Source organism: Talpa occidentalis, unplaced genomic scaffold (genome assembly GCF_014898055.3).
Source record: "Talpa occidentalis isolate TD23 unplaced genomic scaffold, MPIMG_talOcc4v2.1 talOcc4.7, whole genome shotgun sequence".
NCBI lineage: Eukaryota > Metazoa > Chordata > Mammalia > Eulipotyphla > Talpidae > Talpa > Talpa occidentalis.
Window position 1 is genome coordinate 133557084 of NW_023605083.1, and position 14201 is coordinate 133571284.

Here is a 14201-nt window from a genome sequence, read left to right on the forward strand (position 1 = left end):
CGGATCGCCGCCGCTGGGCGTCACATCGCCGTGCAGCGCCCGCCCCGCGCCCCGGGCCCCGTGCAGCCCGGCGGGCCGCGCATCCCGCCCCAGCGCCCCCCCGCGCGGAGCGCGCCCCGGCGGGCTGGCGCCGGGCTCTGGGGAGTCCCGGGAGCCTCCTCAGGGCGGACCAGGGGAGCCCCACGCGGCCTCGGCCCCCGACTGGAGCCCCCGAGGCGGCGCGCGCAGAGGGAGGAGCCGGGTCTGGAGGCGGCCGGGGTCGGCGGGGCGGGCGGGGCGGGGCGGCCTCCTTAACCGAGCCCGGCTCGACTCGCCCTGGGCCCGGGCACGCTGGGCCTTCAGGCTTCGTCCCGAGGCCTCGGCCTCTCCCCAGCCCTGCGGCTCCGGGGGCACTGACTCTCCCCCACCCACCCCCGCAGGGGGCCAGGGGCGGGGGTGGGGGGTGGGGGAACAGGTCTCTCCCTGCTGCCGCCAGGGCCAAAATTCGTGAACTGCCCCCTCCATAGGCAGGACCGGGACTGCCCATCTGTCCTGGGAGTGCTGGGCCCAGGGGCAGGGCGCCAGCTGAGCCCTGCTGGAACCCCAAAGTCCAGATGCCCCTTCATCAGCCCTGGTGGCTGTCATCTCCCCCTCCCCCTTGGGGAGGTCTGGCTGGGATTCAGGCCTGGGGGAGGGAGAGGGGCCTGGCCCCTTCCAGAGCCCCTGTGCACCCCTTCCAGCACCCTTGTGTTACTTCTCACTGCCCCTAATGGGGTGGGTGGTTAAGGAATGGAAAGAGGGGAGAGGCTCCTGACTACAGGGCATCATGCAGGGAAACTCTTCTTGGGGTGGGGGACCCCCAAGTCGGAGGACTGCTCCTCAGCGGCAACGCAGAGGCTGTTATTGTGCACCCACCCCATGCGGGGCGCAGAGAGGAACAAGACCCCGACCTACAAGAGAAGTGCCCGGAAAGCACTGGCAGCGGGATGGCGCGCCCTTGGGGCTACCCTGGGCGGAAGGAAGCCATCCCGCCCCTTCCCCGGAGCCCAGGGCTGGACGGGCAGCCTCCCCTGCTCCTGGGACGGCTCCGGAAGCGGCTCCACCGTCATCTGCTTGGGGACAAGCAAGCCCTGGTGGAGGCGACGGAGGTGGAGCGGCCGGGGTTCGAACCCAGCACCGCTCCCATTTAACACTCTGGGGAGCTCCTTGCACCTGAGCTGTCGCTGCTGCTGAGGGCAAGGGAGGCGCTGTAGGAGGCTGTTGAGGGTGGGATTCTAGGCCTTGCCAGGGGGTTGTCCCGCAGAGACATGGGGCTCTCCAGCGGCGGGGGGGGGGGGTGGGGGGTGGTGATCACTGCCTGGCTGCAGCCACAGCACCTGCCCACCCCCAGGGCGAAGCGTGTTAAATAGACTAGAGGGGTAATTTGGGTGATGTCAACTGCTGTGCAAAGCAGGGAGCCAGGCGGTCCGCTGGCATGGAGCCCATCCACGACGTATGCCGTCAAGAAGAGCCGGGTGCAGGCTGAGCGCGAGTCCATTTACCTGGGGTTAAAGGGAACACCCACACATGTGCGGGTTTGCTGAAGAGGGACCTAAAGGTGTTGGAGGGTCTTAGCAGGTGCGGAGGGGGGGGTCGTCTCAGGAGACCGTGGTGGTGGCAGCTCCTGCCCTGGGTTGGCCGCCTCCCAGGACGTGTGTGGAGGGAGACGGGCCCGGGAGGGCGGGAGGGCGTGTGCGGGAGGCGCTGATGGGTCTGGAGAAGGTGTTTTTCTTTTATCCTGCAAGCAATCAGGAGTTTGTACCCTGGGCCCTTGCATCCTGCTATTTTGCTGCTGTGTCGCCCTCTTTGAAAAGTGTTTTCTCTGACACGATTGCGTTTTTTAATCTCCACAGCGATCCTGCAAGGTAGGCAGGGCAACGCCGACGAAAGGAAACAGGCTGCGGTGGAATAATAGACCACACGCCGGTAGTTTTCAAATGAGAAGCTTCTGTCAGTTTGTAAGCGATGCTCTGCAGGAAGGCGGGACGGGGCATCACCACCAGCCGGTTCCCCAACACATCAGAAGCTTCGTTCTTTCACGTCTGAGCAATTCCGAGACTGCCTGGTGACGCTCAGAGCATGACCTTCGGGAGGAAAGGGCAGGGGACCGGTGATGCGAAGGGAGCAAACTCAGAGACTCCGGTACGCGGCCTCTGAAAGCCGCCCCTGTGTTTGCCCCGGGGAGTACAATATTGGGGTGTCTTTGCTCGCCGAGATCCAGCTTTCTGCGGAACACACGGCGCGGCTGGCTGCAGGGACGCTGCTGCTCGGCCAGGCTCCCAGAGGTTCGGGACTGTCCTCAAAGCCACACGGCGGCGGGAGAGCAGAGCTGGGGCCTCTTCCCGGCCGCCTTGGGGCCCACGCAGGACAGCCTGCAGCAGGGCCGTCCTGGCCGTGCACGGGCCACGCTGGTTTGGGGCGAAGATGGACGGAAGACGGGGCTCCTGTGAGGAGACACGGGCCCTGCCAGGAGGGGAGAGACGAGGAATAGCATTAGAAACACATCCCCTTTCCCTGCGGAATTTGGCCAACACAGGGCGACAGATACCCGCTCCATTTATGCTCAGGCTCCGGGGTGGCATCAGGAAAGGGGGTTTGGGTGGAGTGAAGCTGCGGGTGATCCTGAGACCCAGCAGCGCCCCGGCCGGGGCAGCAGCTACTGATGGCGCAGCACCGCCACCTTGTGGCCACAGGGGGTACTGCGCCAAGGAACCCCGAAGCACAGGTCCCTGCTCGCCCTCACCAGAACAGACAGTGCCGCTCCAAGGTCAAGGGCTTGAAGGCCAGGTGCTGAGTCTCAAGAGAGTTGTCAGTGTTAGGAGGATGCCAGCGCCTGCCTGCCTTTCAGGATATGCATCGTGCTCAGGAAGAGGCACCAGGGACCCTCTATGCCAGGACTCAGGTGCTGCAAAACCGCAGCACCCTGGGGGATCCCGGGGTGTCCAGAGTCAGGACTGATGTGGTCAGACTCCTGGGGTGCAGGGGTACTTTTCAGTTCAGTCTCCTCCTGAGGCTGTCCCCTCCCCCCCATGGGAGTCTTGAATCTTCTTGCACGTACTGTTCTCACCCTTTGTCAGGCCTCCTCTGGGTCACCCTGGTCTTGGCCAAGACTTGGTTATCCCACTGGCCTTCGGAAAAGGACTTTGTTAATCCTGAGCCCATGTCACCCTCACACATCCACCTGGCTCATCCGGCAGACCCCACCTCACTGCCTCGGCCTCTCTCACCTACCCCGAGGCACTGACTTTCAGGGTAAATACTCAGGGTACCCAGCTTGCCACTAACTAGCGTTGGAGGTGGGACCAAAGGCAATTTACCTAGTTGCGAGGCTTCCCTAGAAGGCCCACCCCAAAACCATAAAACAAAAAGATCAACAGATTTGATGACATAAAAACTGCAAAAAGCTGCCACAAAAAGTTGTCTTGGACAAAGGTCAAGCTAGCAGAGAGTTTCCAGTGGATGCGATTGGTCAAGGAGTCACATCTCAAAGTGAGAAAAGAGGCCCAGTTACACCCGTGGGGAGAGTTAGGTGGCTCTGCACGGAGTACAGGAAGTGCTCTTCTGCTGGCGTCTGAGAACCGGCACCATACGATATAAAGATATAAAGTAAAATTTATCAACAAAAATCCCCATCTGTTCCACAATATTCACAGCGATGTTACTGACAATAGCGGAGACTTTGAGGCGGCCTAAATCTCCTTTGGTGGAGGAATGAATCCATAAAAATAGTGAAGCAAAAAAAAAAAAAATGTGGTCCAGACTCAACATGGAATATTACACAGCCATGAGAAAAGATGAAATGCAGACATTTTCCACAAAATGGAGGGAGTTTGGGAAAATGTACGAAGCAAAACAAGTCAGAATAATAAAAACAAATATGGGATAGTCATATAGCAATTTGACAACATAAAACTCTTTAAAATATCTACGTCATGGGCCTCCTTGGTGGCGCAAGGGGTTAAGACACAACCTATGAAGCTATTTGCAGCCACTGCAGCGTGAGTTTGATCCCCAGCCAGGGAGCTACCCACATGGCGCGGCAGACCTCTCCTGACTCGCCCGCTGCTCCCCTCAGCAGTGGATTTCAGTCAGTCTGCCTGTTCTGTTCCCCACTCTGTCTCTGGTGGGTCCTCTCTCCCCCACACCTCTGGCCTGTACCCCAGTTCTTGTATGCATAAAGAACTCTTTAAAAATATAGACATCAGCACACATATGAGGGCTCTGGGGTGATGAAGGGGAAGTAAAGAGGGAGGCAGGGGATGGTGGGGGGAAGGGATAAGCTGTTTAGGAAGGCAGAGCCTGGGGAGCGATGATAACATGAGCATTTGACGGGAATATAAGTGATAAATGAAGCTGGAAAATAAGTCCGAGGTCAGATGGTGAAAATATTTGCATTCAGAGCTAAGGAGGGTGGATGTTTGCCTGGGGGTGATGGAGAAGCCCTGGAGATGGTTGCTCTCTGGCAGGCGGTGTGGGGCACAGAATGGGGAGTGAGCGTATAAACAGAGACTAGGAAAGAGCACTTAGCATCTTTATCACCAGCAGTTCAAGGAGACATTGTAAGAGGCGGGCGGGGAAGGAGCACATATTTTCAAACTATTTGAGACAGACGTGAAAAGGCACCTTTGAACAGAACGAAAGATGCGGACCACTAGTTAGTAAAACCACTGAGTGCAAAAAAAAAAAATGTATGCTAATCGCTTAAACCTGTGTTTTAAAGGTTTAAGGGGGGGGGGAGAGACACCAGCCTCACTGGGGATCAGGACGTGGGGTGAACCTACTGTCCAGGCCCCTGTGTCCGGAAGCACCAGAACCAGGGCCCTGGCACAAGGCGGCTGCGGGTCCGGCCGATGAAATCACAGGAGGGGCGCGGGACATCTTGTTTGAAGCAGGAAGCAAGGAGGCTGTCAGAGACGCGCGGGGTCATGTCAGAGGACCCCAGGCACCCACGCCACATCCTTCCCACTGACCAAACTGCAAAGATGTGAGCATTAAAAAGGAAAAAGGTGGCAGGTGGTTGGAAATCCCTGAAACCACAAGTCTTGTCTTCCTGAAGAAACTCAAACTGGAGAAAATGCAGAGAGAATCTCGGGACCCCACGGAGACATTTCTGGAACCCAAATCTTACTTTGAAATGGGGGTGAGTAAAGGGCAGGGCTCAGCGTCTCGGGACTGTATTTCTTTCTTTCTTTTTTTAAAAAAAAGGTTTATTTATTCATGCATACAAGAACTGGGGTGCAAGCCAGAGGTGCAGGGGGTGAGAGGATTCACCAGAGATAGGGTGGGGAACAGAACAGGCAGGCTGACTAAAATACACTGCTGAGGGGAGCAGCAGAGAGACAGGAGAGGTCTGCTGCGCCATGTGGGTCAGCTCCCTGGCTGGGGATCGAACTCAGGCCGCAGTGGCTGGGGATAGCTTGATAGTGCTGACATCTAACCCCTTGCACCACCAGGGAGGCCCTGGGGACTTTATTTCCAAGAAACCAAACAGCCCTGGATAGGAGGGGGAAACTGCTTTACAGAAGCACTGGTGGCATCAGTTCCTGATGGCTGCCTAACAAATGACCCCCAGGCCAGGTTGCTTAAAACAACACGAGCTGCTACCCCACAGTTTCCCTAGGTCCGGGGTCTGGGTGTGGCTGATGTGGGTCTACAGTCCAGGTGCTGGCTGCACAGGCAGGCATCTCAGGCTGGCATGGGATGGGCCCACTTCCAAGCGGGGCAGGTGCCCTCCCTGCCGACTGTGGTCCAGGCAGGGCTGACTTCCTGGGGTGTGACCTGGGCAGGAGCCCCGGGACTGCGCACCTGAGGATGCTGCAGGGCTCCACCCCCTGCTGTCTGTTTAGTGCTTTACCTTTGAGCTGTGGTCTGTGACGGCAGCCCAGGCACAATGGAGCAGGCAGGCACTTGAGGAGCTGCTCCGGGTCCATGGTCACCTTCACCCCTTGCAGCTCCATTTTGATAAAGCACTTGAGGGACTCCAACTTCTGGTGGGCCTACCCAGTGTGGAGGTTTGGCGATAGTTAAGGTGAGTATGAGGTCTGGTGGCAGAGGACCCCCTGGCTTCCATAGAGACGTAGGAGAACCAAGAAGTGTAATAAAACCAGCTGCATCTTCCAGGGCAGCCTCTTGCTGTTCCAGTAGGAAGGACCCAGAATACATATGCACACCCCCCCACAAGATACCAAGGGTGTGGGACTCCCTGGTGGTGCAAGGGATCAAGATCCAACCCATGAAGCTAACTGCAGCCACTGCAGCGTGAGTTCAATCCCCGCTGGGGAGCTACCTACATGGCACAGCAGACCTCTCCTGTCTCCCCACTGCTCCCCTCAGCAGTGTACTTCAGGAGATCCACCTGTTCTGCTGCCCACTCTGTCTTGGGGGAATCCCCTCACTGCCTTGCCCTTCTGGCCTGCACCCCAGCTCTTTATGCATAAATAAATTTAAAAAAAAAAAACAAAAACAGGGTCTCCCCGGTGGCACAGTGGGTTGAACATACCATTGTGAAGCTGTCTGCAGCCTCTGCAGCGCTAGTTCAATTCCCAGCAGGCCAGGGAGATTCCCACATGGCGCGGCAGACCTCTCCTGTTGTGCCTGCTGCTCCCCTCAGCAGTGCTTTTGGTCCATCTGCCTGTTCTGCTCCCCGTTCTGTCTCTGGTGAATCCTCTCACCCTCCCATGCCTCTAACCTGTACCCCAGTTCTTGTATAAACAACAACAACAACAAAAAAAGCAACCGAAGGTGTGAACTTAATGTTTCTGCTGGTGAGTTCCATAAGTGCTCTTCAATTGGCATTTAAAACTTGGCGCGCACTCTACAAAGATGACCAGTAAAATCCATGCTAACCCTTTAACCTTGTACTTGAAAGGAAATGACATTAATAAATTTCATTAAATAGGAAATTAGGGCCTCCCTGGTGGCGCAAGGGGTTAAGTAGCGCACTATGAAGCAATCTGCAGCCTCTGCAGCACGAGTTCAATCCCCAGCCGGCCAGGGAGAAACCCACATGGCGAGGTAGACCTCTTCTCTCTCGCCCGCTGCTCCCCTCAGCAGTGTATTTCAGTGGATCTGCCTGTTCTGCTCCCCGCTCTGTCACTGGTGAATCCTCTCACCCTCCCATGCCTCTGGCCTGTACCCCAGCTCTTGTATAAAAATAAATAAATCTTGGGTCTCCCTGGTGGCGCAGCGGTTGAGCGCTGGGTTGCGAAGCTGCCCAAAGCCTCTGCAGTGCCCGTTCGATCCCCGGTTTGATCCCCGGCTGCTCCCCTGCCGCCGGAGGAGGGTCCCGCATGGCGCGCAGACCTCTCCTGCCGCCCGCTGCTCCCCTCAGCAGTGTCCTTCGGTCCTTCTGCCTGCTCTGCTCCCCGCTCTGGCTCTGGTGAATTCTCTCACCCTCCCGCGCTTCTGACTGTACCCAGTGCTTGTATAAACAAAACAAACAAACAAACAAACAAATAAATAATTAAAACATGCCTCTATTTAAAAAAAATTAATTAAAAAAATAAATAAATCTTTTTAAAAAATCAGTAAGTCTAGCCCACCCTGGAAGGAATATTACTTAGGACATTGTTATAGGTTTAACTGTGTCCCCCCCGAACACACACACACCATTTGTATGTTAAAATGCTAACCCCCAGAAGCTCAGAATGAGATCTGAGTTGGAAACAGGTCACCGCCAGAGGTTGCACAGCCCTGCCCACGCCTTGAACTTGGACTTCAGGGTCCCCAGAACCGTGGGAGAGTGCAACCCCTGTTGTTTGAGTCCCCCGTTGTGGGCGCTGTTCCAGTACCTGAGCCCACCAATTCAGGCGTCAATTCCAGGCGGGGGCCCGGGGGCCACTTCAGAAGGTGCCCCCACAGCAGGCAGCCACATTTCCAGCCCTGGGCAGGCGACCGCGGCCACTTGTGCTAGAAACATCGGTGAGTGTGGGCGGGGAAGTGGACATTTGTTTGGTACCAAAGCAAAACCAGGAGGATCCCTTTGGGGTCCACATGAAAGGCTGAGGCTGTGTTGCCTGCTCCAGGGGTCAACCTTACATCACCCCTGGGGGACACCCAGGCCCTCTGTGTCCCCAAGTGGGTGCAGCCAGAAGCTCACAGCTTCCCCTTCAGGGATTTCTGCCAACAGTGTTTGAACTGATGACCGACTTTGGTTCTAACGCCCAGTGCCCGGGAGCTCAGGGACTGGAACAAAGAAATGAAGGACAGGATGACAGAGCAGGCAGACCCCGGCAGGGGGCCACAGTGGCGCCCCACACGCCGAAGGGCTGGTTGTGCTGGGTAAAAGGAGACGGACTCAACCCAGGGTCCTGGGCACAGCCTGGACTGGAAAAACTAAGCATACGAATCCCGGGAGGCAACGGGTGAATTTTTAATATGGAGGTGGGATGACCCGAGGGAGCCGTTACAGGTTTTATCCACTGTGAAAATGTTAGTTTTAAAAATGGCGATCTAGGGCCTCTGTGGTGGCGCAAGGGGTTGAGCACAGCACTATGTAGCTGTCCGCAGCCTCTGCAGCATGAGTTTGAGCCCCGGCCAGGGAGCTACCCACATGGTGCAGCAGACCTCTCCTGCCTCGCCCGCTGCTCCCCTCAGCAGTGGGTTTCAGTAGATTCATCTGTTCTGTTCCCCACTCTCTCATGAATCCTCTCACCCCTGCATCTCTGGCCTGTACCCCAGTTCTTGTATAAATAAATAAAGGTTAAAAAAACCCTTAAAATGGCCACACCTTTTGACTGAAAAATTCACTTCTAGGATTTACGAGCCCACAGATGTCATTGCACTATGTTTCAGAGTGAAAAATCCAAAGTCAATAAAATAAAAATATATGTATCCATATATATATATATATATATATATGAATGTGTATATGCATGTGAGTAGGGGTGTGTGAGTGTGTGTGTGTGTGTACACAGTCCCGTTGTTTCTGTCTCCAAATTCCAGCCCCCTTGGAATCCCCTGGGTGATAGGAATAGCTTTAGTTCTTTTTTTTTTTTTTTAATAGAGGCATGTTTTATTTATTTATTTGTTTGTTTGTTTGCCCTGTCTATACAAGCACTGGGTACAGTCAGAAGTGCGGGAGGGTGAGAGAATTCACCAGAGCCAGAGCAGGGAGCAGAGCAGGCAGAAGGACCGAAGTACACTGCTGAGGGGAGCAGCGGGCGGCAGGAGAGGTCTGCGCGCCATGTGGGACCCTCCTCCGGTGGCCGGGGAGCAGCCGGGGATCGAACCGGCGCTGCAGAGGCTGCTGGCAGCTTTGCAACCCAGCGCTCAACCGCTGCGCCACCGGGGAGGCCCCAATAGCTTTAGTTCTGATGGGGCAAGCTTGGAACTTCCAGCCCATCCTTATCCTCCAGGGAGAAGAGGGAGCCTGGAGATTGAGTTACTGACGCTCAACCCCATGTGGATGAAGGCTCCTTAAAAAGCCCCAAAGTATGAGGTTTGGAGGGTTTCCAGGCTGGGGAACACATTCACCTGTTGGATAGGTGGTGTACCCCAACTCTTTGGGGATAAAAGCTCTTAAAGCCTTAGGGGCCCATCTAGACCTTTAATATCTGGCTGTTCAGTTGTATCCTTTAAAATGCCCTTTATAATAATTACAAAGTAAGCACAATGTTTCTGCGCTCTAAGGGCCTCTGCAGCAAAAGAACAAACCCAAGGAGAGGAAACTCCAGCTTGTAGTCAGGTGTAGCTGTGACGGTCCCTGTGTGACCCCAAACTTTCCTTTGCACCAGGAGGTTTCCTGCAAGCGAAGGAATCTCACTGATGGCAACACATAGGGAAGGATCTCAATTTAGGCACAGGGGAAAGACCGCAGATATTTACACCCTAATGGGAACAGGGGTTACCTCTGGGGGGAGGGTCACCAGTGATTTTAATTTCTTCTTTCTTTTATGTTCCCCCTAATTGCCGGCAACAATCAGACACTGGCTTTGCAACCGTACAAACCCCGCCACGGATACTATTTTTTTTTAATTTGTTTATTTATTTATGCATACATACATACAAGCACTGAGTACAGTCAGAAGCGTGGGAGGGTGAGAGAATTCACCAGAGCCAGAGCGGGGAGCAGAGCAGGCAGAAGGACCGAAGTACACTGCTGAGGGGAGCAGCGGGCGGCAGGAGAGGTCTGCGCGCCATGTGGGACCCTCCTCCGGTGGCCGGGGAGCAGCCTGCAGAACCAGCGCTGCAGAGGCCGCGGGCAGCTTCGCAACCCAGTGCTCAACCGCTGCGCCACCAGGGAGGCCCCACGGATACTATTTTTAAGACAAGGTATTAAAATTTAAAGCATTATAATTTTTTTAAGGCAGACAAAAGACATCTGGGAGATCAGGTGAGGGTGATGGATTACGGGCGAGTTCTTTTCTAAATTTTCTGAAATACAGTTAAAATTTTTCTTCTTGCATAAGAACTTTTTTCTATATGACTTTTTTTTTTTAAGATTTATTTATTTTTATACAAGAGCTGGGGTACAGGCCAGAGGCACGGGAGGGTGAGAGGATTCACCAGAGACAGAGTGGGGAGCAGAACAGGCAGACTGACTGAAATACACTGCTGAGGGGAGCAGCGGGCGAGACAGGAGAGGTCTGCTGCACCATGTGGGTAGCTCCCTGGCTGGCTGGGAATCGAACCCTGTGAAGCTGCACTCAACCCGCTGTGCCACTGGGGAGGCCCAGAACATTGTTGTTTTTAATGAATGAATGACAGTGTTGCATGCACTGTCTTTGGACCCAGACAAGGTCATGGGCTCATTTCCCCACCAGCCTGGGGAGGCCCCTCCCCACCTGCCCCCTGCCTTCCCTCTACTCCAAGGGGCCCATCCCAGCTGCAGAAAAGGGCTGGGAGCAGGAGGCAGGGCAGAGGGCTGGCTTCCTTAGGCCCCTTCTGTCTATTTAGAGGAATGAGGGTTAGGCTGGCCCTGCTACCCCCAACCCCACCATGACCCTCTTGGAACCTGCCATTGTTCTGTGTCCCAAGGGAGAAAATGACAAAGATCTGGGTCCCCTGACCTTTCCCACTAGGCCTGACCTTGGCACTTCTGGGCTCCGGTATATTGTCCACTTTCAGCAAAAACCTTCTAAGTTAGTTCAACTAGAATTCCCCACTGGGCTCCTCAGGCTCTACGCCCCCTCTGGGGAGGTGTCTGCTCCTTGGCCTGCCTCCTGCCACAACCCCGCTGGGTGAGCGCAGCCAGAATCCCCCACCTCTAAGGGGTCTCCACCCGGCCAAGGCAGCGTCTTGAGTCCGCGGCAGCCACGTGTTTGCCCCTCTACTGTCTTCCCTTTCCCTGCTGGAGTCTCTTTTCTCCGTGCTGAGACTTTCTTAGCCTCCCTTCTCTCCCAGCCCCTCCGCACCGCGCCCACAGGCTCTCAGGTAATGACCTGAGTCATACTTCATTAGGAAGGCAGCCCAGCTTCCCCTCAGCACCCCTCAGCCCATCCCCGGCTGGCAGCTCAGCCCACCTCTGCCTTCCCAGGCAAGTCTCTTAAGGTCACCCTCCTCTTCTGGAGATTTCCCTCAGCAGTCTCTGCCCTGCACCATGGACACCCCCCTCCACTCCTCCACTCCCCACCTCAGACACGTTGCCCTCCTGCAGGCAGCAGCCCCAGGGCTGACACCCTGCCTCTGTCTGTCCTCACAGCCCTGGACCCTGCTGCTGTGCAGACCCAGCTGGCCAGGCCTCTAGGAAAGTTGCCCTCGCAGGCCCCTCGGCCCCTGCTCCTGCCCTCCCTCCTCCCTTTAGCCCTGATCTCAGGGTCAAGGGCTCCAGAGCCCTGACCCGGCCCCTCCACTTCCCACACTCTGAGCTGCGATCTCATCCTGATACCGGCAGCAAGGGGCATTAGAATTGGCCGAGGACACTGCCCAAATAGTTCACCAGTCACCGTCTGGTAAACTGACAGTGTTGCAGGCACACTGGGGGCTAAACTCAGTCTCCGTCTGAGTTCTTCACCTGTGTGCACCATTGCAAGAGCACTCAGGTTCAGTGAACAACAGTAAGAGGATTTTTTAGCAAACCAGGGAAAACAAAGAGTCACTGAGGCCACAAAGGGCCGGTTACCTGACCCCAAGGCGTGCCTGATGTTTTCAAGACTTGGACCAAAAACATCCAAGATGGCGTCGCCCGGAAGCAGCGGCTCCAAGATGGCGTCTTCCCGCCACTGAGGGCTGGAGCAAGAGGCAGCCGGACCACAGGCCGGGGTCCAGGTGTGAGAGAGCAGGAGACACAGCAGGAGCTGCACCCGGCGCTGCAGACACGACCCAGCGCAGCCCCCGACGGGACACTCAGAGCAGCGGCCCAGCGGCTGCACCCCCCGACCAGCGTCCACGCTCGCAGCTCGGGGAGGCCGCTCCTGTGTCCCCGTCCCCGCCACCGCCCGTCCCGCTGTGCAGCAGCCGGACCCGGAGCAGCTTCAGCCGCTCGGCCACCTGCAAAGCCCCAAACTTTCCCTCTCTGAGGTTGGCTGCTGGAAGCCTCTCCTCCTCCTGCGGAGGCCCCGGCGGCCTCTGGGAGATGGGCCCATGGGGCAGGAACGGCCCCCCCGTTCCTGAAGATACGAAAACGCTAAAATCCCAAATGCTGAATGGGGGGCTGGGGGGTGTTCCTTCTGCCGTCCCTTATATTTCTTATCAGTCTCCCCCACCCCCATACTTTGTTCCTATTCCTGGGGCTCTTCATGCTCACCAGCACCCCCTCCAGGGGCGCCATCTGTAGCAACCTTGGCTTCACCCCCTGTTACAATCCGAGGTCCCTGGACCTGGCGGCAGTATCCAGGCACCCCTGGACACCTCGCGTTTCCCCTGGACAAAGCAGACTCATGACAGTCCGGGCCAAGCCTGCTCCTCCTCCGCGATTCCCCTCAGCAGGGGCCACCCACTTGCCAAGAAACCCTGGGGTCACCCTCACCTCTCCCCAATTTCACCCCCACATCTGCTCTATCAATAAATCATGTTGGACCAACTTCAGAAATCAATCCCGAGTGTGCAGCTTCCCACCAGCTCCAGGGAGACCCGGCCCTAGAGCCACCCCAACAAACAGGCAAGGGCTGGGCTAGGGAGAGGTGGGTGAGTTGTACCCGGCTTGCCTGGGGTACAAAATTCGAAGGGAGCAGTAATCAAGGAAAACAGTATTAAACTACAACATCTGTATTAAAATAAAAATATCCATGATGTAACAAAAAATTAAAAAGTTAAACAGAGACCTACTGTTTGTTGACTGACCTCTGTGACACAGTGTCCCCCAACAGCATTTAACAGGGTTAAATACTTAAACCCTTAAACAGTTTAAACCCTTAAACAAATGAGACCCGACAGCTTGGGCAACCAGGGCTTTATGTGTGTGGTTTTTTTTTTTTAAATAGAGCATTCATTAACATTTTTCACTTGGCTCAAAATACAGGGTGGGGTGGGGTGGGGTGGGGTGGGGTGGGGTGGGAGGGCTGTTCTCTGTAGGGACAGGAGCACAGCTCAGGATCTCTATGATCTGAGCAGACTGGCAAAGGAGAGTCCTGGAGCCCTGGGTGGATTTTTCAGGCTTTTGTTAAGCAGGTACACGGCAGGCAGGGGTGGGGGGTGCGGGTGTGAGGGAGGGCGGAAGGCCGGCTGCTCCCCAGGCCCCCGCGAGTCTTCACTCTTTCTGGGCTCTCTGGCGTTCTCTGTGGTCTCAGCTTCTCTTTCATTCTGCCGGTGTCCCCGGGGCGCCGCCCTTATAAGCCCAGTCTCAGCCCAGGTGCGCCCACCTATGCATGCCCACTCCAGGTGCCGCCATCAGGCACGCACGCAGGGCCGCAGGGATCCATCAGTCGTGCTAATGCTAACGGCGGGAGGGCGGAAAAGCCTGATGATCACTTACCCTCCATCCTGATAAGCAGGTCCAGGGGAGCACAGTTTCCCTGTGGCGCTGCCCCTTGGAAGGAGGCCCGCGCTCAGCCCGGGCTTCCCAGGCGAGGTGCCCGCCGCTGCCAGCAGGGGGCGCGGTGGGGCCGCGCGGCCCGGGCCGCTTTGCCGCGAAGGCTCCGCAGAAGCCAGAGCACCCCGCCCCCCCCACCCTGACCCCATCGCTCCCCGCGCGAGGACGCCAGGAGGGGCTGACCCAGCTGCTCATCTCCTCTGGAGACAAGGCTCCCCCTCAGTTTATTTTTATCATTTTTTAAAGATTTATTTATGCATACAAGAGCTGGGGT